This window comes from Andrographis paniculata, unplaced genomic scaffold (genome assembly GCF_009805555.1).
Source record: "Andrographis paniculata isolate CXL003 unplaced genomic scaffold, ASM980555v1 Contig46END, whole genome shotgun sequence".
In the NCBI taxonomy this organism is placed as follows: domain Eukaryota; kingdom Viridiplantae; phylum Streptophyta; class Magnoliopsida; order Lamiales; family Acanthaceae; genus Andrographis; species Andrographis paniculata.
In genome coordinates this window covers 5,091,782-5,116,584 of record NW_026137580.1, presented here as the reverse complement: position 1 = coordinate 5,116,584, position 24,803 = coordinate 5,091,782, and positions in this window count along the sequence as shown.

Below are 24,803 nucleotides of genomic sequence, written 5' to 3'. Positions count from 1 at the left end.
TACTCATGCATCACTACTCTCACAAATTGATTATTTTTTAGACATAATGCTTAGTAATCCGCACCATAACACACACAACAACATTTAGTTCACCAAGGCTGAGAGAGGAAGTGTTCTCACCAACTATTCGAATTGGCCTATCTCCATGAAAATGACTGAAATTAACTACACTTGAAGATACCTGATAATACACAAATAATACCTAAGAAACCATTATTTATACATCGCATGTAAGTGTTTGTACCCAAATCACATTCTTATGTACCTACATAAAATATCTACATACCCTAGGGTGGATCTTAACTACTTATAACAATAGTCTCATATGTTTCAGTAAATAGTATATATGCTTCAATATCATGTGGTTGGAGAACAATCGTTTTTTGTTCAAAACATTCATTTGTTGACAATAACTAAGGATGCGTTCATTATCATAGTCTTCCTATAACACCCCAAATTGTCAGAAAAGGTAAACAAGACATATGGTTAACCAAGTAAAAAATGACTTGGGTAGGTTGTATGATATATGTACTATTATAGTCCAACATCAACTAGTAGATGTCTAACAAAGTCATAAGTGACTAAATTAAATTATATTGATTGTTAGAGTACATGATTGTTATCACAAATTGAAAATCTTTAGATCTATTACATATTGATTCACACTGTAGCACACACAACAACTTTTGGTCAAGGGCATCTAAGCATAGCATTTGACTCGGCTAAGCATGTGAGTATTCTAGAGTAGCTATGTTGTACCTCCAACCTGGTTATATCAGGTACGCCAAAACAGTTCAAACCGTCGGTTACGGTTTATAAAATGTTAAACTGAAACCGAACCTTCTGAATGACGGGTTTGATCGCGGTTTAAAAAAACTGACGATTATGGTTTGAACCGCCGATTTATGTACATTCATTTTTATTTTTTTTTTCCTTTTTAAGTTTTTCTAAATTTAAAATTTATTCAAAAATATTATTTTCGATTTGAATTTCATTCAGATATATTTATTATTTATTTATTATGTAAAATCATATAAATAATAATTGCTAAGATTGTTACAATATAAAAATAATTAAAATAATAAATTTACTGAGTAATTAAATCAAATTAAATTTTAAATTAAAATAAACAAAATTAAATTTTAAGAAATTAATGTGTATTAGATAATAAGATAGTTTAAATTAAATATAATTTTATGATAAGAAATACAAAATTTAAAATATAAATATACAAAATAATGTATATTATTATTATATAATTAATAATTATTTATTTTATTAATATTAATATTATCTTTATTTTTATAACAATTTAATTATATATAATAATTTTAATTACAAGTATATAATATACAATTTTAGCTCTAAACATTCACTCTCCACATTCCACAGCCACTGCCGCAGCAGCTACAGTTGCAAGGGTTTGTTTTTCCCATTTTATTTTATTTTATTTTTTTTGTATTTTCTTCTTTTTCAATTTTTTTTGCTTCTTTCCTCCTGTTCTTCTTCACTGTCGTCGGCCACTCATGACATTCCATAATCCACAGTTGCAGCCGACGTGCAGGTTTAAAATTAAAAAATAAAAATAATGGCCGAACCGCCGGTTGAAACTGTAAACCGGCAGTTTGAACCACCAGTTCGTATTTTGACAAATATATGAATCGTAACAAGAGGTTCGAAAACTCGTAAACCGAAGATTCGGAATTACGTGGACAAATTTAAACATAATATGTTGTAAGTATATAAATAAATTTAAAAGTATTTAAAAATATTTTAAAAATATATTCAATTTTTTACTGAAGAAAATGTAAAAAAAAGACTAATATTAAACTAAATAAATAAAAAAAATACAGACCAATTATTTTAAAATAAAAACTGAATTATAATTAAACATTAGGACCGGTAGAATGTGCAGACCAACCATTTAATCGCCGTCAGTTAGTACCAGCAGTAGTCACTAATTCCCATCCCAACTACCCAAGCAGCAGCAGCAGCAGCAGCCAATCATTATTATTTATTACTATTATATATATTGACAATTCATGGTCAATGTTAACGGTTGCCCCCAAAACTGACAATTTGGAGATGTCGATGTGGCAAGCTGCCAGCCACCCAACTAACCCCAACCCAGTGGCCAATGGGCCTTTATTCCTTATTTTGGATCTGTTGATAATAAAATAAATCTCCCTAGATGAAATATTTAATTTTCAATTCGAAAATTTAAATTAATAATATTAAATAAAATAACTAAAAATTAAATAATTTGATGAGAGGAAATGTATATATATATTTTTGATTGATGTAATTGAATAAAATATAATTAATTAATTTATATTTGAAAATATATAAAATAGGTGAAACAAATTAAAATAAAAAATATTATTAAATAAAATTATATACCAAAATATAATTTAAAAAAATTATATTTTGAATGGAGTAATATTTAATTATATACCAAAATATGATGTAATATATTTATTTAAAGTAAAATCTATAATTCATAATTCAACATTAAATATAACATTTTTTTTTTAAATAACCGATTGTTCCGTTCACTCAGTTGAATTGATTTTTTATATGTGGTATGAAAAATTGTATAAATATATAAAATATACTCTCTCCGTCCGCCTCTAACGGTCATATTTACTTTTTGTATTATTGTATTTAATATTAAAAATATTTTTATATTTGTATTATTTTTTTTACAAATGTGATTCTATTGGTATTATAAGACACCAATAGAAGTATTTTTGCATTTTTTTATTAATTTGTACTATGTTTTGATATTAATATTCAAATATCAACATGCAAAAAATAAATAGAATAATTAGAGCCGAACGAAAATAATATTATTTTAAGTTAAATATTTAATTTTTTTATAGTAAGTATTCGATTTTTTTTTTTTTTTTATAACTTTTGTAAAAAATATTAATTTTTGTTATTATTTTTAAAAATCGCAATCTAAAAATTGACTTGGGTGAATAGAATGGATATGTTTTACATTTTATTTTTTCTCATCTTATTTGATATATTTTTATTTAGTAAAATTTATTAATTCTAAAAATATTTAATAATTACGATTAAATTATTTATTATTATTTAAAAAAGAATTTTATTTTATTTTTTAAAAATTTAATAAAATAATTTAAATTTAAAAAAGTAAATAAAATAGAAGGGTAAACTGTTTTTTTTAAGTCCCGTAACTGGACCCCCTTATCATTTTAGTCTTGTAAGTGGGCCTGTCGTAAACTAGTCCCATAAGTGAAAAATTTTCGCTGTTTTAGTCCTCCAGCGCCGGAGACGCCCGCGTGGCTCGCCGGAGGTGACGTGTCCGCCAGGTGTCTCGCCAGGTCAGCGACACCTGGCGAATACGTGGATTTATTATTATTTTTTTATTTTTTAGTTGGACCAAAAAAAAAAAAAAAAATACAAATAAAATTGAAAATAAATTAAAAATAAGTTTTAAAAAAATTAGAAAAATAAAAAAAAATAAAAAATCCACGTGTCCGCCAGGTGTCGCTGAAGCGGACATGTCACCTCCGGCGAGCTATGCGGGCGTCTCCGGCGCCAAAGGACTAAAACAACGAAAATTATTCACTTATGGGACTAGTTTGCGACAGGATCCACTTACGGGACTAAAATAATAAGGGGGTCCAATTACATGACTAAAAAAACAATTTACCCAAAATAGAAATATACATCTCAGCTACCTAAATTAAAGATGAAAATATATACTGAAAATATGATATCATAAAATATTATATTACATAAAATATTATATATCTAATATAATATAATTTTCGGTATGTATTAAATAATACCATAGAATTTCGATACGATAGTAGTATAAAATTTTATACTTCTTGTGTCCGCTTCTAAATGTTATATTTATCTTTTGTGTTATTATACTTAATATTAAAAATATTCTTATATTTATATAATTTTTTGTACAATTGTCATTATATTAGTATTATAAGACACCAATAGAATTATTTTGCCTTTCCCCATAATTTGTAATACGTTTTAATATAATAATTAATATTAAAAAATCTAATACGCAAAAAATATATGTGGCCCTTACAATTAGACGGAGAGAGTAAATCACAATATACCGTTATTGTACCGAAATGTGTCCGCTTCTAAGTGTTATATTTACCTTTTGTGTTATTGTACTTAATATTAAAAATATCTTTATATTTATATAATTTTTTGTACAAGTGTCATTATATTAGTATTATAAGACACCAGTAGAATTATTTTGTCTTTCCTCTTATTTTGTAATACATTTTAATATAATAATTAATATTCAGACATCTAACACGCAAAAAATATATGTGGTCCTTAAAATTAGACGGAGAGAGCATATGACAATATACAGTTATTGTACCGAAATTGGTTATATACAATACCAATATATGTGGAATGTTAGTATATATTGATACACTTCCGTTACCATGCTGATTGAGTCAAATCAATATGTGCTAATTTGACTTAATTAGTAAATATTTATAAAAGAAATAGCATATATTAATATAATATATAGCAAACTATATAATTATATGCAGCAAAATATAATTTAATTTTAGCAAAATATATTTTGACTCAATTAGCAAATATTTATACAGAAATTAACACATATTAATATAATATATATAACTAATATTTTGATAGCAAATTATAGGGAAAAAATCAACTTTGGTCCCAATATAAAAAACTCATCAATTTTAGTTCTATTATAAACAATTTCAATCAATTTTGATCTCACCGTTAAAAAACTAACAGAAATGGCTGACATAGACATAACATAACATGGTTGATGTAGCTGATCTGGAAACTATACGGCCATGTACAATTATATACGGTCATGTTGTCACACAGTCATGTATATTTCAGTGTTCATTATACACAACCATGTTTTTACACGGCCATGTATAATTCTACACGGCCATGTATCTTTCTGTTTTTGTAAAAAAAATTTTGTTATATTTTTTTTAAAAAAAATATTTTGAATTTAGAATAGTTATTCTAACTGATTATGTTAAATGTGGTCGCCATGACTCATGATCAATAACTCTAACTCCACCAATTTGGTCATTCTTTTGTTTAAATAAATATTTAGTTTGTATACATCAATGGTGTATTGTATTTGTACTTAATCATTAAAATTAAGTTGAATAAAAATGTTTGTTCATTTCATCTTTTATTTATTGATACGATTCTCAATAAATATTATAAAAAATATAATATAAATTTTTGGGGCACTTTGATTTAAATCCTTGTCAGATAAAATAGATTTAAGTTCAGTCCCTACAGGTTATTCAGGATACAGTACTCCTTACTTTTGTAAAATGTTTACATATAGCTACCTAGTACCAATTTTGCCCTTAGAACGACAAGTTTATGTAACGAATATATTATATACTCCCGTTGAGTTTACGTAACCTACATTATCTACTTGTGTACCCTAAAATTATCGTACTGTACAAATTTAATTACAAAGTAATGCACTTTGGTTTTTTTAATTATGTACTATAATCGGTTACAAAAATAACATAAACAAAAACAACTTAACCTAAAAATACTCACGATCTCAATCACTTCTTGTCTTCAAAAACTTTTTTCCACTCACTTTCAGACCGTCGCCTCCGACCGTCATCCTTGAAATCATTACCGCTACTGCATTGGAAGTTTTTTTTTTTTATTTTATGAAAGACCAACCGAGAGGATAAATCAAAAGTGCATAGTCTGCTTGAAATATCGAAAAGGGTTTTCTATCCCAAACGAAGTTCAAGAAATAAGTTAAAGTTTTTGTATTTGGTAAAATCGATATTTTAGTTTTGTGCTTTCGAATTTGTGATATACTTTAATCTCTTTGTCATGTGCCTCTATATGGTTTGTACAAGCTTAGGTGTCAGTTGAGCTTACTTTGATATCGTAACCCACCATTATTTCAAATATATGTTATTTTGATGTGTTTTAAAGTGTAAGTAACTTTATTGTATATAGGATGAACTTCATTTTCATCTTATTAGGTTTAATTTTGTTGTAAAATAGTTGCGATATGAGGTGGGTGGAATTCAATTTTTTTTTTTCCAAATACTGTTGGTGCTAATTTCTCATATGGAATGACTTTTTAAAGTTTTGAAGGTGTTTGTTGATATCTCTATGACATTGTTGGTTGTTCATATATTTATTTTGTCGATTTATAAAAAATTTGTTTGTTTTTACTAGTGTGCGTTAATGCCTCTATATATTTTTAGTTACAACAAATGATATATAATGTGTACTCTGGTTTTCAATTGACGTTCTTCTATAGGAAAGTTACATACTTATATAGGTATGTCATAAACTTGAATCGGTGTTGTATATACTTTTGCAGAATTTTGTCTTTGTTTTAAATATTGTTAGGTCCAATGTGAGATACATGATTGTGGATCACTAATATGTATGTTCTCTAAGAGTTACGCTTTATGAAACACGAAAATTTATCCGCTTAGCGGATGAGGTCCAAATTTGATGATATCAAAACATGTCGAACAAAAATTGTTGTGAAGATTTTATCAAGAGACCCTGAAGAGGTTGTCTAATATCATTTATCGAATTTGTATGTTAATTTTTCTATATTAATTGAGGACAATTGAGGTTTGAAGCATATGGTTGCCAAATTTGAGTAATAAGTCATTGATGTTATATTTTGTCAAAAATGTTAAGGATCATTATAGTTTCTAATTTAACAAATGACATATGTGGTTCTCCATAAGTATGGACTTTGCTATTAGAAGTACATATATACAGAATTAAGAAATATACTTCGGTGCGCAAAATTTTATGATTGGGTGTAGAGAAATCCTTAAATTTGAACAATATACTCCAAATAAAAATATATGTTCCTTATTTAATTAACTTACATACTTCTGACACAATTCCATGTACTCTTACTAATGACTAGACTTTATAAGTAACTATATACATATTCGACATATAGTGAAAAGATGTATACTCACCATACTGTTATGAAAGCACCGATGGACACGTTTAATGTACACCCTAATGACTAATACTTAATAGTATGGACAATCCTAAATGTCTCGTGTATCATATTTATTCGTTATACCTTGTAACATATTTGTTCGTTGAGGATGTTTTTCCTAATTTACAAAATGCTGACATTGACAAAGCCAATAAAGAGTGTAAGGACCGAGACATATCTCATCAGTTATCCACTAACTCATTGATATCTCTTACCATGATCAACAACATCATATACTATGTCAAATTTAGCTTATGTGACATTCTTATTCACCATTGAATATATAAACATATGATCCCAATGATCATTTCGGTAGTATTGTTGATAGAAACCTATATTCGACGAAATTGCAATAATCTATTCAAACCATAGCCGTCTAAACTAGCCACAATCATAACTGAGTGTCAAGAGACCCCTAAATGGAAACCACATACCCCCAATGATGATATTTGTTCCTCTATTCACTAAGTTACATACTTCTAAATTAATTTAATGTACTTGTATTGAGGAATGAGCTTTATAAGTAATTATATATATTTGATGTATATTGAGAAGATGTGTACTCAATAAATATTTTGAAACACTAATTGATATATTGCATGTACACATCAATGACTAATATGTTCCTCATATGACCCAATATGCCTTATGCATAATATTTAATTACTATACCTTCTAACACATTTCTTCTTGTTGAAAGTTTATTTCTACTTTAAAAAATGTTTGCACGGACAATCACGATATAAAGAACATAATGCATCATCAATTATGCATTAACTTCAAAATATCTATTACTATGGTTTACTACATGATATGTTATATCATATCTATCTCAAGTGACATTCTTATCCACCATTGGATATATGAATAAGTGATTTTGTAAGTCATTTTAGAAATATCTACTAATGCACGCTAACTTCCGAGAAAGTGAGTGTGATGGAACCAACTAGTAATTGTTTGATCCAACAACAATCAATAATAAATTCTGGATAGATACTTAAATACCCATGTTTACAATAATTATACTTGTATACGAATACAAATACTTTCATACAAAAAGACGCACACTCTTACTCGGATATGTATATATACATATTAATAAATATACTCCATAAACGTTACAGCATACTCGTATTTTCATTGTAGCAACTCTTTCGAAAATACTAAATACCCTAATAAATAAATTTGATTTGTGATAATGTAGTTTTAGATAAACGATGTGGGTACACTTTGAGTCATGTTATATCGTAACGAGTATCTAGGGGACATAAAAGACCTTAGGGTAAACTGTTCTTTTACTCCCGTAACTGGACCCCCTTATCATTTTAGTCCCGTAAGTGGAGCCTGTCGCAAACTAGTCCCATAAGTGAAAAATTTTCGCTGTTTTCGTCCTCCGGCGCCGGAGATGCCCGCGTGGCTCGCCGGACGTGACGTGTCTGCCAGGTGTCCCGCCAGGTCAGCGACACCTGGCGGACACGTGGATTTATTTATTTTTTCATTTTTTTTAATTGTTTTTAATTTTTTTTAATTGGACCAAATAAAAAAATAAAAAAATAAAAAAATAAATTAAAAATAAGTTTTTAAAAAAACTTAAAAAATAAAATATAAAATAAAAAATAAAAAATCCACGTGTCCGCCAGGTGTCGCTGACCTGGCGGGACACTTGGCGGACACGTCACCTCCGGTGAGCCACGCGGGCGTCTCCGGCGCCGGAGGACTAAAACAACGAAATTTTTTTATTTATAGGACTAGTTTGCGACAGGCTCCACTTACGGGACTAAAATGATAAGGGGGTCCAGTTATGGGACTAAAAAAACAGTTTACCCAAGACCTTAAATATTACGTAAAATTTTAATAAGAAAATTATATGTATAATGTATTATCGTTGTTAATAACTTTTACTCCTGATCACATTCTATATAACTACAATAACTTGTAACGTACTTTCTTTGTGAATTCACATACTCTTGTTTTCTATTTTGAAAGAATTAGTTTTGATTAATCTGTATTCCTACATAATAGTTGTATACGTCCAGTAATATACAAGAGAATATTATCAAATTTTTCAATCATTCAATAGTGGTTGTGTATACAAATCTGCGATCAATTTACAATCTTAAAAAAAACCAAAAAAACCAAAAAAAAAAAAAATATCTTCCACAAGAAACACATCATAAATACCTACGCTAAAATCTTCTTCTAACTTCGTCGGTTGTGTCCTAGACGACCACAACAATCATACTTTTTAGTTTGTTTTACCTACTGTAGTTCAAACCATATTTTATTTGGCTGGCCAGGTTGGATAGATGATGTGGGAGGAATTATCTTTGTCTGCAAGTTGTTATGCATCACATCCATATCATGGATTAACATCTGGTTAATGGGTTGATCATAGACATCCAATTATCGACCATCAACGTGAAGAATAGACCTTAACCTCCAGCGAAATTATTCTCAATTTTCATTATTTTCGACAGACACCGCTGCATAGCTACAAAATTATAACATTATCCAATATATAAGCACATAAATAAATATCAATGTACATAGATGAGTAGTCATAGTATATACCAACAATTTCAGGGTATTTTCAAATAAATGGAGCATACAATATCAAACAATATAGGTATAAAATTAATAAATATAAGTATACTATACTAAAAAAAACAGTACCCGTGAAAATACCCACATAAATTAGCAGGAAATTGCAACAGTCCCCTCCACACACAAAACTTTTTTCTATAGACATTGTCATAACAAAATATTATAATAAAATTCAGTTAACTACTGCAACTATGATTTCAAATAGAGCAACAATTACCAAATAACTAGTGAAATAATTATCGGAATCAGTCGCAAACCCTAACAACACCACCATAATTAATCAACAAAATTATCGTACCAAAAGAACATTCAAAATCAACATTTCTCTTTACCCGTTTCTTCCTCGCGTGAAGTGAACCTAATATTGAAATTTAAGTTCAAAATCCATTATAGATCCATCATCGATTACAATTTTTTTCGCTCGAATGAAACCAGACGTTGGACTGAACCGATTCTTCGCGAAAAAAAAAAATCTAATGAAGAGAGAGAAAAAAAAAGAAACAAAAGGAAAAATAAATAATAAAATAGATTTTAGACAAAGGTAATAAAGAAAAATAGATAAAGCTGGGGAGTTAATGCCAATAATTATTAAAATGGGGAGTGGAGTGTTTATAAAACATATGCAGGGACTGAATTCAAAAATGAAAATAAAGATACAAATTTATTTCAAGTTGTCCGTAAATTTTTATACAAAATATACATAATATATATTTATAAAAAATTAATAATTTAATACAATATATTATTTTTTATATTATCGATATAATATTTTACATTTCATATTAAAAAAAAAACACAATCATAAAAAAAAATACACAGTGAACACACTTACTAATTGATGAAATTAATTGAACAATTTTCATTTTTAATTAATCAATAAAATAAATAAAACAAGTTTTATTTATAATTACTAAGTAAAATTAGATTAGATTCATTTAATTCATCACACGATATAAATTTATTATATGTTTAAATATAAGAAAGTATTTCTTTTTTCAATTTACAATTAAAAAATGTATTGCTTATTTTAATTTATTAAATTTAAATATGAAATAAATTTATTAATCACTATAAAATTTAAAGAATATTTTTAAATTATCAACAACATCATCGACTAAAAATTAAATAAAATAATATTATAAATCAATATTATTAATTTACTAAATTTAATTATCTTAAATGCCATTAAACAAATCAAATATATAAGAAAAAATCTTCAGTGAAGATAATCTGATGGTGGTGGATTTGAGGATATGTGTTTAAACTTCAAATTTTACTTTCCACACAGTATAAAAAAATAATGGTAAACTGATTTTTTAGCCTGTAATCGGACCTTTTTATCATTTTAGTCATGTAATTGGAGCATGTCGCAAACTAGTCTTGTAAGTAAATTTTTTTTGCAGTTTTAGTTCTCCGGAGATGCCTACTGTGGCACCCGCATGGCTCGCTAGACGACACGTGTGACACGTGTCCGCCAAGTCACCGATATCTGGCGGACACATGGATTTTTATTTATTTATTTTTTTTTAGGTTTTTAATATTTTTTAAAATTTTTTAATTTTTAAATTTGTTTTTGAAATTTTTTAATTTTTACAAAAAAAAGACAAAATGAATAAATTAATTTTCTTTAAAAAAATAAAAATCCACACCTAGCGGACACGTGTCCTCCGGCAAGCTACGCGTGTGGGACGTAGGCCTTTTCGGCGCCGAAGAATTAAATTGTGAAATTTTTTAGACTAATTTGTGACAAACTCCAGTTTCAATACTAAAACAATAAAGAAGCCCAATTACCGGACTAAAAAGTCAGTATACCAAAAAAAAATAAAATAAAAAAAATAAATAAAAATAATGTAATAAAAATTTATATAATAGTACTATATATTAACATGAATATTTGTATAAATAAATAAAAACTTTTAAATATTCAGTCCTTCTACAATTGTGTAACTATTTTTTTTGCTATACAATTTTATGAATTTTATATTAATAAATAATAAGCAATTTCTCATTATTTTTATTTTTACTTAATTTTTTTTTAAAAATCATTTAATAAATTTTTATAATACTAACTTTACTATTTTTTTTTTTTATATTCCCTCTATCCCGGCTATTATGTCATGGTTACTATAGACGCGAGAATTTAAGAGTATGATTAGTAAATAATTAAGAATATATTAGTAAAATTAAGTAAATACAATAAAAATAATTATAAATTAAGATTAAGATAACTAACTAGTATAATTAAAATTAAAATATTATAAATTATAAAATTTAAAATATAATTTAAGTGTATAATTCTTTTTCAAAAAAATGAAAGTAAAATAATACGTGAGACAGACGGAAATAAAAATTGTGATATAATATGTGGGACGGAGAAAATGCTTATTACGCATATATTAAGAAGACCTATTTAAAATATACACGTGGGGCTACTTCTTGTACCAAATGAATATAAAACGCTCGACAAATGTATCATTCTTGCTTCATCTCATGAAAATCAATCACAATAGATTTTGTCTAAAGTGGTTTTTGGGTTCTCACCACTGCCCTAGAAACAAGAAGCAGCCCACATCTATATTTATATATTAACTCGGTTGGCATTTTTTCATCTCATCAGGGACAGGACAGGCACACAGAAAGAAATACTGCTCTTTCTCAAGCGAGATGTCTCTCTCACAAAGTGTAGAAGCTCCAACCGAATAGAAAAAAGAATAGAAATTGATTTTTTATTAATACTAAAAAATGGAAAACATAGTATATATATATATATATATATATAAAAGGATGAAGCGCAAAACAAACTTCATAAATATAAAAAACACGCTTTTGATAAAATCTAATAACAAACACATTACCCAATCCCACTTTGTACTTCTGTTGTTTCTTGAACATCCCCCTCAAGCTGAGCTGAGATTGCCACAGAGCCGGAGCTTGGAACAATGACAATGGAATAGAAGATGACAGACTTTCGGTGAATATATCTGCAACTTGCGAGTTAGATGTAATAGAGAGAACAACCAAAAGACTTCGCTGATAGAACTCTCTTACGAAGTGACAAGTAATATCAATGTGCTTCGTTTGGTTATGATGAATTGGATTTTTGACAAGCTTGATAGCAGAATCATTGTCACAATATATGGGTATAGGAGTCGGAAATGAAATCTTCAAAGCTTCCAAAACGTAAGTGATCCAGGCAATCTCAGAGGCATCAGAGGCTAAGTTTCGGTATTCTACTTCAGTTGAGGATTTAAACACCTAAAATCGTTTCTTTGTTTTCCAAGAAATCAAATCATACCCAAGAAAAACATAGTAATCACTTATTAATTGTTTAGTATTTGGAAAATTTTCCCAGTCTGCATCACAAAAACTAGTTAGCTGCATGGGACTGTGGGAAAGGGAAGAACAACCTAGATGAGAAGTGTTCTGAAGATATTGTAGCATATAGAGAACATTTTTCCAATAATCTTCAGTGGGACAATGCATAAAGTGATTTAATTGTTGAACACCAAAGCATATGTCAAGTCTGGAAAAACAGAGATATAACAGTTTACCAACAATCTTCCGAAACAACTTAGGCTGACTAAATATAACTTCTTTCTTCTTTAGCTCTGTCGTAGGAGGCAATAGAGTACATGCTTCCATTGGTAGGAACAGAGATGCCATCAAGTAGATCTTGGATGAACTTAGATTGAGTCACCAAGCAACCCGATGTTGACATGTAAACTTATAGTCCAAGGTAAAATGATGCTACCCCAAGGTCCTTAATGGTGAACTTGGCATGTAAAGCCTTCTTATTTTTTAGAATGGAATCCAGATCATTACCTGCTAGAAGAATATTATCCACATAGACAATCAAAACTGTGGTACCAACATTAGTAAACTTCACAAGGAGACAATGATCATGGGAGTTCGAGTAAAGTCAAGAGTACAACAAAATCAGTTAAGATTTTGTACCATTGTCTAGGCGCTTTCTTGAGTCCACAAATTAGGGTCCTTGTTGTAAATATAAAAATAACTTGTTGTAAATATAAAAATAAGGTGATTTCCACCCCAATTTTCTGGAAGGGATTCTTGATGAGATATACTGTTATCAAGATGACTTCATTCCAGAAAATTTAGGAACCTTAAAATGATATAACAAGCTTCTAGCCACTTCAATAAAGTGTCTATGTTTTCTTTTCAACCTTGTCATTCTGCTGAGGTGTATAAACACATTGATGAAAGAGTTCTTCACAGTTATGATTGCAGATTTCATTCCATTGTCAATCCTCACCACCTTAACCTTTCTGGAGAATTGATTTTCAACATGAGTAAAGAACTTGGTGAGAACGGCTGTTGTTTCAGATTTGTAATTAAGAAGATACACCCAAGTTTCCTTGGAATAGTCATCAACAATGGTTAGTATATAAGTAGCATTTGCGGTGTGGGGATGAGAAAAAAGGACACCAAAGATCCATATGCACTAGATCAAATAATGCACTAGCATGAAATTCACTCTCTCATTAAAAGATAATATGTGGAATTTTGAACAAGAACAAGTATCACATGGAGCACAAGCTTTAACGTAAGACAAATGAATTCCAATATGTTTCATAACCTTCCAAGAAGGATGACCAAGCTTATAATGTCATAATACTGAGTTTGTGTCATCAACATGTAACAATGACAAAGCCACATTAGTATGTAAAATTTTATCATATAGATATAAAGTGGAATGTAAAGGAGCCGCAAACAGAGTTTGTCTAGTCTTCAGGTCTGCAGTAGATGCTTTGAGTCAAATATTGCTTTACATTTAAGATCCATAATAAGTCCGTTGATAGAAAATAAGATTAAAAACGAGATCAAGTATATAAAACACCCCTGCAAGCCTCACAAATGAGTTCAATTTAACATTTTCAGTAAATTTTGGCATTTTAGATGAACCATGTGGCAAAAGTATACAATTAGGTGTATCAACAGGCTTTGTATATGTCATGATAGACATATTGGTACACAGATGACAAGAGACACTTGTGTCCATTATCCACTCAATAACACTCAATGGATTTACTGTAAATGTACCTGCATAGATGAAGGCACCACTAGAAAAATCCACATAGGATTGAGAAGTTGTTCCTCCAATCATCTTCTCAACAACTCTCAAACCATCTTTCGTGAAGTAATTGGGAAAGGAAACAACTGCTGGTTGAGAGAAAGCAACGGCTGGTGCATAAATATTAGTAATTATTTTATCTTTTCTTCCATCATTTTCTTATACTAATCTAGCTCTCCATGCAACTTAAAACAGGTTTCCTCTTACAGTAAGCATAAACCATAGTAGCATTATGCATTTTCTTCACTGTCTTTAGTTTTAGATCATATTTAACATCATTAGAAACTGAAGCATGTTCAACTTGTTGAGTATCATACCATAAACCTTATTGACAGATGGTAGAGGACGCATCATCATCACTTGGTTGCAAGCATTCTCAAAGGAATGATTCATACCTATACGAAAATGCAGCAACAACATATTATCATCCTTTAGTTTTAAATTTTTTAGTGCAAGTGGATCATTGCATTCAGGAAATGGTATAACCGCTCTAAAGTCACTCTATAGTGACTTCTTTACTATTAAAATATTAAGTAATTGTAAAGTTAACCTTGAGTTAGATTGAAAATTTCTTCTTAAGAAGAAAATCTACAAAGAAATTTTTTCTATTAACACTAAAAAATGGCATAACATATATATATACATACATACAACGCGGCTGGTATAGCGCCAAGCTTGTCATAAGTTCAACACCATGCTGAAAAAATTTTAACAGTTAGATCGTTTTATTTTATAATCTTGTAGTTTATATGATCGGGGGCATTTTAGGTACTCATTTAAAATAGATTTTATGATTTTTAAATTAAAAAACCATTATCATTAATTACATATATTATATTTGGAAATAAGAATCATTTTAGAATATGGAAATTTAATATATTAGATTTTATCAAAAAATTTACAATCAAAGCAAAATGATATTGACATCACAAATATATGATTCCGACAAGGCAACAATATGATGTCCTTTTTGAAATACACATGAAGTGATATGATGTTAAGGATATCCAAAAGTATGAAAATATTACGACAAGATGATAATATTGTTTTTGGAATAATTTGCAGTTTATTGTTTCTTAAAATATTAATATTAATTACAAAAATCCAGCCTGAAATTAAGGATCTAATTTTAGGAAAATAAATCACAATTATTTACATTAATATTTGTTAGATAACACACCAAAAATAATATTTATTACCATATTTTATTATAATATTTTTATTAATTTATATTCTTTACATATTGATATACAAGATTTGGGTACCTTCAATAATTAAAAAAAAAACTAAATCAAAACTAAAAAAATCAATTAATAATACTTTAATCCCGCCTCCTTCCCATCGACACACAAACCCAACCCAAGATTGAAAACAGGCTTATTAAAAAAATGGCCTAAGTTAAAGTGCCATTTAAAATTTTAGCCCCAAAGGAGTTTTCAAAATTACTATCTTTATACATTGTAGTAGTTTTCAAAACTCTTTGGACCTAAAATGATATACCTTTTCAAAACATCTAAAACATTAAAAATAGTAGTTTCAAGAACTCTTATTTTTTCTCTCAACTTGGGAAATTATAGGAGTTCTCAAAACTACTATAATTGGTAATGTAAGAGTTTTAAAAACTTTTTTTTTTTTTTTATGAAAATTAGTTATAAAAACTTTTATATTTTTTATTTTAGGAGTTTTGAGAACTTCAATATTTTAAATCTTAATTTGTTCCACGATTTTGTTGCATTCCAAACTCTCTATGCTAAGTTCGTTCCTGAAGCAAAACTTTTGCTGAAGAGAGATATTTTCAGGTATTATTTGTTTGACTAAAATATTTTATAGTTTTCATATAATATTTTTTTTAGATTGTTGGTAGGCAATATTCTATTTTGCATTGTATTTTCAGGTATTTATTGTTTAGTGATTGTTGTGTTTTTGTTTGTAACTTTATAACATCTTAGATGTTTTTTGGTATTATTTGTAAAGTTTATATTGATATATTATTTAAATGCATAATGTATTTATGTCCATTTCTTATTTTAATATTTTTATATATGGCTTATTTTTATAATATATTAATTTTATTCTTATTAGTATTTATTTTTAATATATATTTTTTTACAGAAACAGATGACGAGTAATGGCCAGAGCAATATTGATATTCTTCTATATTGGGATGGTAACTTTATATGAAAGTCGGATACAATAGTATATGATTGTGATCCACAGTGTATGATAGCTGTTCGGTGAGATAGTACATTTGAAGATTTAGAAAGTTTGACAGTGTATGATAGCTGTTCGGTGAGATAGTACATTTGAAGATTTAGAAAGTTTGATTTACAATTTGACCGGAAAAAGCCGGATGCAATATACTATGAATGGCTTCAATCTGCAGCACTTTTTAAATCCAGAAAATAGTTATCAATGTTTGGAGTTGTTTGTTGAATTTCAATTGAATGAAACAAGAGCGGTTGTAGAGACAATATATGTGAATCCCAACACAAAGCTTGAGCAAACAGACGATGTTATACACATATTAGATGCAGATTGTCAAGGAGTTGGAGAAGATAAATCTAGTGAATCATAATCAATTTCATGCTCAAATGATGAAATGAAGATATATGGAAACTGTGAAATAGGGGTTGTGGATGCTACTGCATTATGGAAAGAGTCAGGGCCATTGGGATCTCCTAAAACAGGTAGAATTCTACATTCAGGTAGTCAAGATAAATATCAATCGATTGAATATTTTCAGAAGTTGCCTGAGGAGGAGTTTCAACAAGATACATATGGCAATCTCAATCGTAGATGGGATGTTTACACAAAAGTAACGGTGCTCTTATTTATGGGATGGTATTCAAAGATGAAAAAACATATGCAAATGGCCGTTAAGGATTATTCAATTCGTGTGGTTGGGAGGGAATATATTGTGACAAAGAGCAATCGTACGGTCTTCAGAGTAAAGTGTAAGCACTATGGAAAATGATCTTCTAAAGTAGAGTGCAAAATCCATGGTCTATGCTTGAGATATTCTGGGTCAAGAGACAATTGTAACAAATCTATACAAATCTTTGAAGAGTGCTATATCATCTATCGAGATGTGGCATCACTGACAACAGGTTTACCATCGAGGGGTAACTGATATATCATAGTAACATCTTCTAATGTAATTGTTGCCTCGCCAAATGTGAAATGAAATGTATGTGTTTTCAGGACGCCATCGCTCAACTAATGCTGTCAAAAGACCAGGATCATGTCTAACATGTCCAAAACTATATACTTTATAAAATCCAATACAATTTAATATCTCAAGGACCCTAGGATGACATAATTTAGATATACTAGTCTAATATCTTTCCGGACAAACAAGACTAAACTTATGATCGGTTAATTCACCATTCCAAATATGCTCAGAACGGTGTGTAGATTGAAGATGAAGTAGACAATCGTTACTGGGGCCAGGTAATCCCTCCCAATATGAAAACATCACAAAACACTGTCGACATTCCAAATTAAACATATACGTTAAAAATATATGTGGTTTTAATTTAGTATATATAAATATAAATAATGCTTATATTGAAATCCATAGCCTATTATGTTAAAACAAATAAAGCCCTTGAAATAAACTCCTACAACTTATATTAACTAAATCAAAACACTTCCAAACTACATTCAAACATAACACTTCCAAACTACATTCAAACATAGTACTTGAATCTTATTTTCTATTTGTGTTGTTTAGCTTAAAGCCTATGATTCTCTTTTTAAAATGCTTTTGAAGTACTGCTGTGAACTTGAAATTTTCCTCCACTGTCATTAATTTTGATCTTTCTTTCAAATCGAAATCTTTCAATCTAAATGTGGCCTATATGATATCAGTACGGATAGCTTAAAACTCTAAAATTATTCAGTATAAAAGATCATAACAAAAATATAAAATATTGTATCCCCAAAACAAGAGTGGAAGCCGTCATTATAACCCCGAGAGAAGTAAAACAAAGTGCATGGATTAATCAAGCCTGATGATCCATAATATAATAAGCGACAGATTAAACAAGCACTGAGCACACTGGCATTCAATTGCATTGAAGTAAACTCAAAATAAATATCTCATCAAAATGAAATTTTAGTCAAAATTTCTTAGCTTCTACTTCTTCCTAGCTACATCCAAAAAACACCACTGAGCACACCCTTTTTCAACTTAACTTTGAACTCCACCAGTCCCTCATAATTGATCAACTCTCAAAACACTTCAAATGTAATCGCAAGAACACCAATTGGAAAATACACACAAAAAAACAAAAACAAAAAAAAAAAAAATCCCTACTTGTATAATGCTCATTCATAAGCAAGCAACTACAGGAGTTTTTCACACACATCCTATTCATACAAAAAACTAATGAAATCAAAGGCTTATGTATCCCTGTACCAACTGATGCACTAACCTTTGGTTATCAGTAGATGCCAGTAGATGCCCACTCTTGAATATCTATAAATCATCAAAAAATAATTACAAAAAACTAATTATAAATCATGAAGAAAAGATTTGCCATAAACTCGAGCAAATTCATTCACATAAAATGGTATAAACATAAATATGGCAATAGAATAGGCAATATTACAAAAATTAGAAAAAATATATATACCATAAAAAATTTAAATATGATAAATATAAATTCTGGAAATTATATGATTATACAATAAGAAATAGTAAAAAATAAAAAATAAATAAAAATAATAAGATAATACCTTATGAAGGAGATGTTAGCGAACAATTTGGATTGAAACAACTTTCCAACTTTTCCAACAATTCGATAGGAAATTAGGGATATAAAAAGAGGTGCTGATTTTTAAAGAAAAGAGAAGTGAGACTCGACAAATTTATATGAAAACAAACAAAACACAAAAATTACAGCAATAACTTTATTAATTTCTATGTCAATATCTCGGCAACCAAACTCACCAATTATTTTCCAAAAACTATATTTAATAATTTAAAAGTTTTAAAAACTTCTAAACTTAAAAGTTTAAGAGTTTTGAAAACTACTACAATATATAAATATTGTAGTTTTGAAAACTCCTTTGGGGGCTAGAATTTTAAATGGCACTTTGACTTAGGCCATTTTTTTTAAAACCCACTGAAAACCCTTCCACTGCGCTGCCAGAAAGAAGTTGCTGAAGTGACCGCGGCCATGCCGTCGTGTTTGAGTCCAACACCACCACAATCTCTAATCTCATTTTTCATCCGATTTACCTCGTATTTCGTCTATTCGTGTCACTATTCCTAATCTCTGCAAAAGACTATCAACGGTCGAAAAAATGGTAGATCTTGGTGTTTTGAATAAACCCAAGGCTACTAAGAGCAACCACATCCAATTTCCATGTGTGCCGAGGAGGATTGTTTATATCAACAACGAGAAGCTTCTTCGTCGTAGTGGTGATGCTTTGAAGTACTTTGTAGGTCAATCTTGTTTTAAGGGTCTTCTCTATGTAAAACCCATGGCAATGAGTGGAACCGCTCTTGAAGTTATTTAGTTTTTGGGATGTTGATCATGGTTGCTTTGTATTTTCTAATAAGGAGGAATGGGTTTTTATGGACGAGGATATTGGTAGGGTTTTTACGGCCTCCCATTTGGGTATGATAAGGCTCCCATTTATGTGAAAAAAGGATTTGATTTATATGGCTTTGCTGATGACTTTGCAAGTGAATATGACTTAATAGGAACGAAGACAATGAAATACATAACTGCTGATAAGTTGAAAGATTTGTTGGATAGCGAGAAATTGGTTAGGAAAGTTGAGTTCTTGAGGGTTTATATGTTGTATTGTATATATGCTTCTCGCTCCCATTTTAAACGATCGGATTAGCCATCATTATTTTGATTTTTTAAAGTCTAGAAGATTGGTAGTGAGTTTAATTGGGCGGGATTCTTCAAGGATAGACTGATTAAAGACATTAAAGACACACATGAAAAAATGATAGCGAATGATATGAAAAGTGCGAGACCCAATGGGGACACACACTGTCTTGTAGTAAGTTGTCTTTCTCTTTTTAGTCAATCGCATCATAAGTGTTTTCTATTAAATAATTTGGTCTGGAACGTGGTGTGATTTATCTTTATTTTCTCATATTATGGTTGCAGCACATGTTTTTTGACACGGTCAAGAAAAAATATTTAGTTGGACATTTTTTTACTTGTTCGATAGCGAGGAAATTGACCGTAGACGAGGTATTAAAAGTATCTTCATCAAGGCATACCCATTTGGAAAAAGGTATTTTCTTATATTATAATTTTGTATGTTGTTTACTGTAATGAAAGTAATAAAAATGATGGGAGCACTATGTCATTTACTGTAATGAATATGATAAAAGAATTATGTTTCATATTTATATGTTTTAGAGCGAAGCTTCAGTTGGAGTGGATAAGAACAAGAAATGGTATGAATTAAAGATTGCAAAGCGGTCGCATGAACTCTGTTCTTTAAAAGAAGAATTCGATGCAAAGTTCAAGGAGACGAGAGACGTCGAAGCCACTATCGATAAAGAGACTGGTGTGAGCGCATCTAATGATGAACTTTGCGCCGCCCTGAAAAATGTTGAGAAAGATGCAGAAATCCCATCTTACTGAGTTGCTGAAATTTGCGCACCAAAAAGACAGAAGGTTGCTATGAAATAATTTGCTACCGTTCGAAGCTCGAGGGGTGAAACTATCATTCTCGAGGAGAAAGTATTTTCTCTTAGGATGACTTAGGAGTTAGAGGACGCCTTTACCGAACAGATTACAAATGCAAAGGTACATAGATAATGCTAACACAACACACTATATGTTGTACTATTATTTTCAAATGTTGTTCAATTTCTTCATATGTACAAATAAAATGATGAACAGGAATACACACCATCCGTAGATGTTGTCCTGTCAAATGCACCTATTGTAGATGGGGCACTCACCAACGCAATTGTCCCTACTCGAGATATTAGGATTCGTAGGGATCATCTGCCATCAGAAGTGTTGACTTCGCTATACGAAAAGTCACATGATTTGACTGACTCTTTTGAAATTGGTCCGGAAGAAGACAATGTTGTCACATGGGCGTTCTTTGGTGATCGCCCGAAGATGAACGAATGTGGCCCTATAGTGTATAATGACAATGATAGAGCAGTCTTCGAATTCGATGTCCAGACGTTAAGTTTTGGGAATAATGTATCAAACTCTATAGTTGATCCGTGTGCGGTGTATCTAAATTGGAAAGTGTTGAGTTCCTCTAGAAAGGAAAAAATGGCGATGATGAAGTTCCGTTTCTCTCCAAATATATCCGTGAGTATGCTGTTTTTTATTTTCTAATTCTAATTTACTTATTTGGATTTCACTGTTTATACTACCAAGAATATTTTATTTTCATAGTTCATGGTGTCCAATGAGATCCAACAAGAAGTACTTGAAAAAGATGCTCCGAAAATCCTGTCTAATTGGAATTTTTTGTTCCACAGACTATATCTTGTTGATGATTGGAAAGAATCTTTGAAGGCGGTTTACGCGAGTGATTATTAGAATCTTTCGCATCATTCCTATTACTACTTAGAATTGGTCTATATTTTTCTAGTTTTTAGTTAGATACATATGTAGTATTTCTTGCCATTCTGTCATGTGAACCACTGGGTATTGTTTGCTGTTTCAATTTTAAGAAGAAGGACTATTTACTTTAATATTTCGAACCCAAGGGATGCGTAGGACAATGACTCGGTTGTATTCTCGAGACTGTTTACTTACTTTCAAAAGGCCGTGAATTCCATTTACCCAGAGCAGCAATGGTTGGGCAACTATACTGTCGACCTTCCTTCACACATCATGCAACCAAATGTTAACAGTTGTCATTTTTTCACCATGTTCTACATGGAGCACTGGCCGTACGATATTTGTCCCGTTGTTTGTGAGTAGATGACGAAGCTTGAAGTTTTGGATTTAAAGAAGAAGCAAATATGCGCAAAAATATTGCTACAGTTGGAAAATGCTTGCATCATAAATGTTCGGGATAAAGCCAAGAGCTTTTCATTAAAGGAGTTTGTGATGTCCAAACTCAAGAAGGATAGGGTACAACCTACAACGAAAGTAGAGTGTCTACCAAAATAGTTACGGAAGAATGTTAATGTTTTGCGAGGTCAAGGTAGGGAGAGAGGCAAGATCCATTGATTTATAACATAGTTTCATTACTTTTTGTAGGGTCTAGATGCACTATATGGTAGATATCTTTTACGTGTACATGTTTGGGACAATTTGTTTTGGAAAAAATGATGTTTTCAACAATGCTTGCTTTGAATATATAATTGTGTTGTTGATACACTTGCCAGCAATATTGTTATATGCTTTAGGTGAATATGATATTTATCTTGTAAGGATATGATGATTGGAATATAACCTTATTTGCAAATATTATAGTATGGGTGTTCTGTATATGTTGTACAATATATGTTGTATACAATATATGGATACACTATTTGTCTCACGTGGAAATGATGGTTGCATTAGATTCTTCTTTAATATAGTAAATGTATGTTGATATACTAGCCGACAATATATGCCACATTATTTAGGTGGTTAGCTAAGTATCTTGTATGAGTATGATGAGTGGGATAATTATACAGATGTACAATGTTTTAGACTCACTTTGGATGAATTTTTTATTCTTTACAAGATTCCAATATTTTTTTAAATATATATTTGTTGTAGTAGCCAACAATACATGCTTGGTGATTTACGTGACTTATCCCGATATGATAGTTTCAACATATATCTTTATTTGTTTGTAAAAGTTTATTGTTTGGTGGGCATATCTATTCAACAATATATGCTACACAATTTAGATGAATATGCTAATCAAGCCAGGCTAGATGATGAAATATTTTGATTATCTCCAGACTTCTTATTCTTATGGTGCACATTATTTTCTGTTAATGCACCATGTCAAACATATTATCCAGTATTTACGGTCGAGATTGTAATGCATGATAAATTTTTAATTATTATATATCGTACGACTCATACAAAAAGTAAAATAAGCATTTTGTTGTCATGTACAATAAAAATAACTCAACTAATTGGCTTTCTGCGAAAGTTTCAAATTATAGTTTATTTATTTTGAAGACCAAACACAACATTTACACAGTTGGATTTTGTGTAAACAAGTTCATTTACTTAATTGTGTTATTCCTCGTGTTTTATGTCCGTCTTCTGTTCAATTATTTGCATTTCTTCTGTCGCTCTGTTGTGCTTATCGACACAGTTCTATGGATCCTTCCACGCTGGTTTTTCTTTATTTTCAAGGTTAAACTCGATCTCGCACTTGGTTGTACAAAATGTCCTACATTTAAGATGATGTAGCGGTAAATCGAATATGATATATTTGGAATATTGATATGATGTATAATTAAGAGAATAATGTATCTGCAATTTATGAAATACCAGGATGTTGGTCAGTGCATGCAACATTGTCTGAATTTTCTAGAGCTTTTTTGAAATAGGATATGAATGAATCGTACATTTCTTGATTTGAAGCAAGCATCTTAACCGAGCTCATGAACAACTGGCAAAGTGATTTATACCTAGTTATTATATTTTTGGAACTATTACATGTTGTATATTGTTTTTTGTTGGCATTCCTTGTCCACCTATGTAGAATTTATACAGTAGGTATAGTCTTGAATTGTGGAAGCCATGTTTCTATCAAGAGCTTTCTATCATCCGTATTGACTGCGAACATAGAATTCCGACATTTAGCCATACGTTGCAGCTGCAATTTATCAAACATTGTAGTATGTCGGTATCCACTATGTACCGCTCATCCACTCGTTCAAAATGGTATACTCTATACCTCTTATTCGCCCATAAACATTGTACTATGTATTCAAAAGACCGTTCATGTTGGTCTTGAAACATTTGCAAGAAAATTCTTGTGTAGACCTTCGATGCAGATTTTAAAATTTGATTAAATGGATACATTGTTTCTAAGTTATGTTCCCGTGTGTAAAAATCTTTTTTTTTCTTCTGTGTCCCTTTTAGATTGCAGCACTCTATTGAAATGACCGAA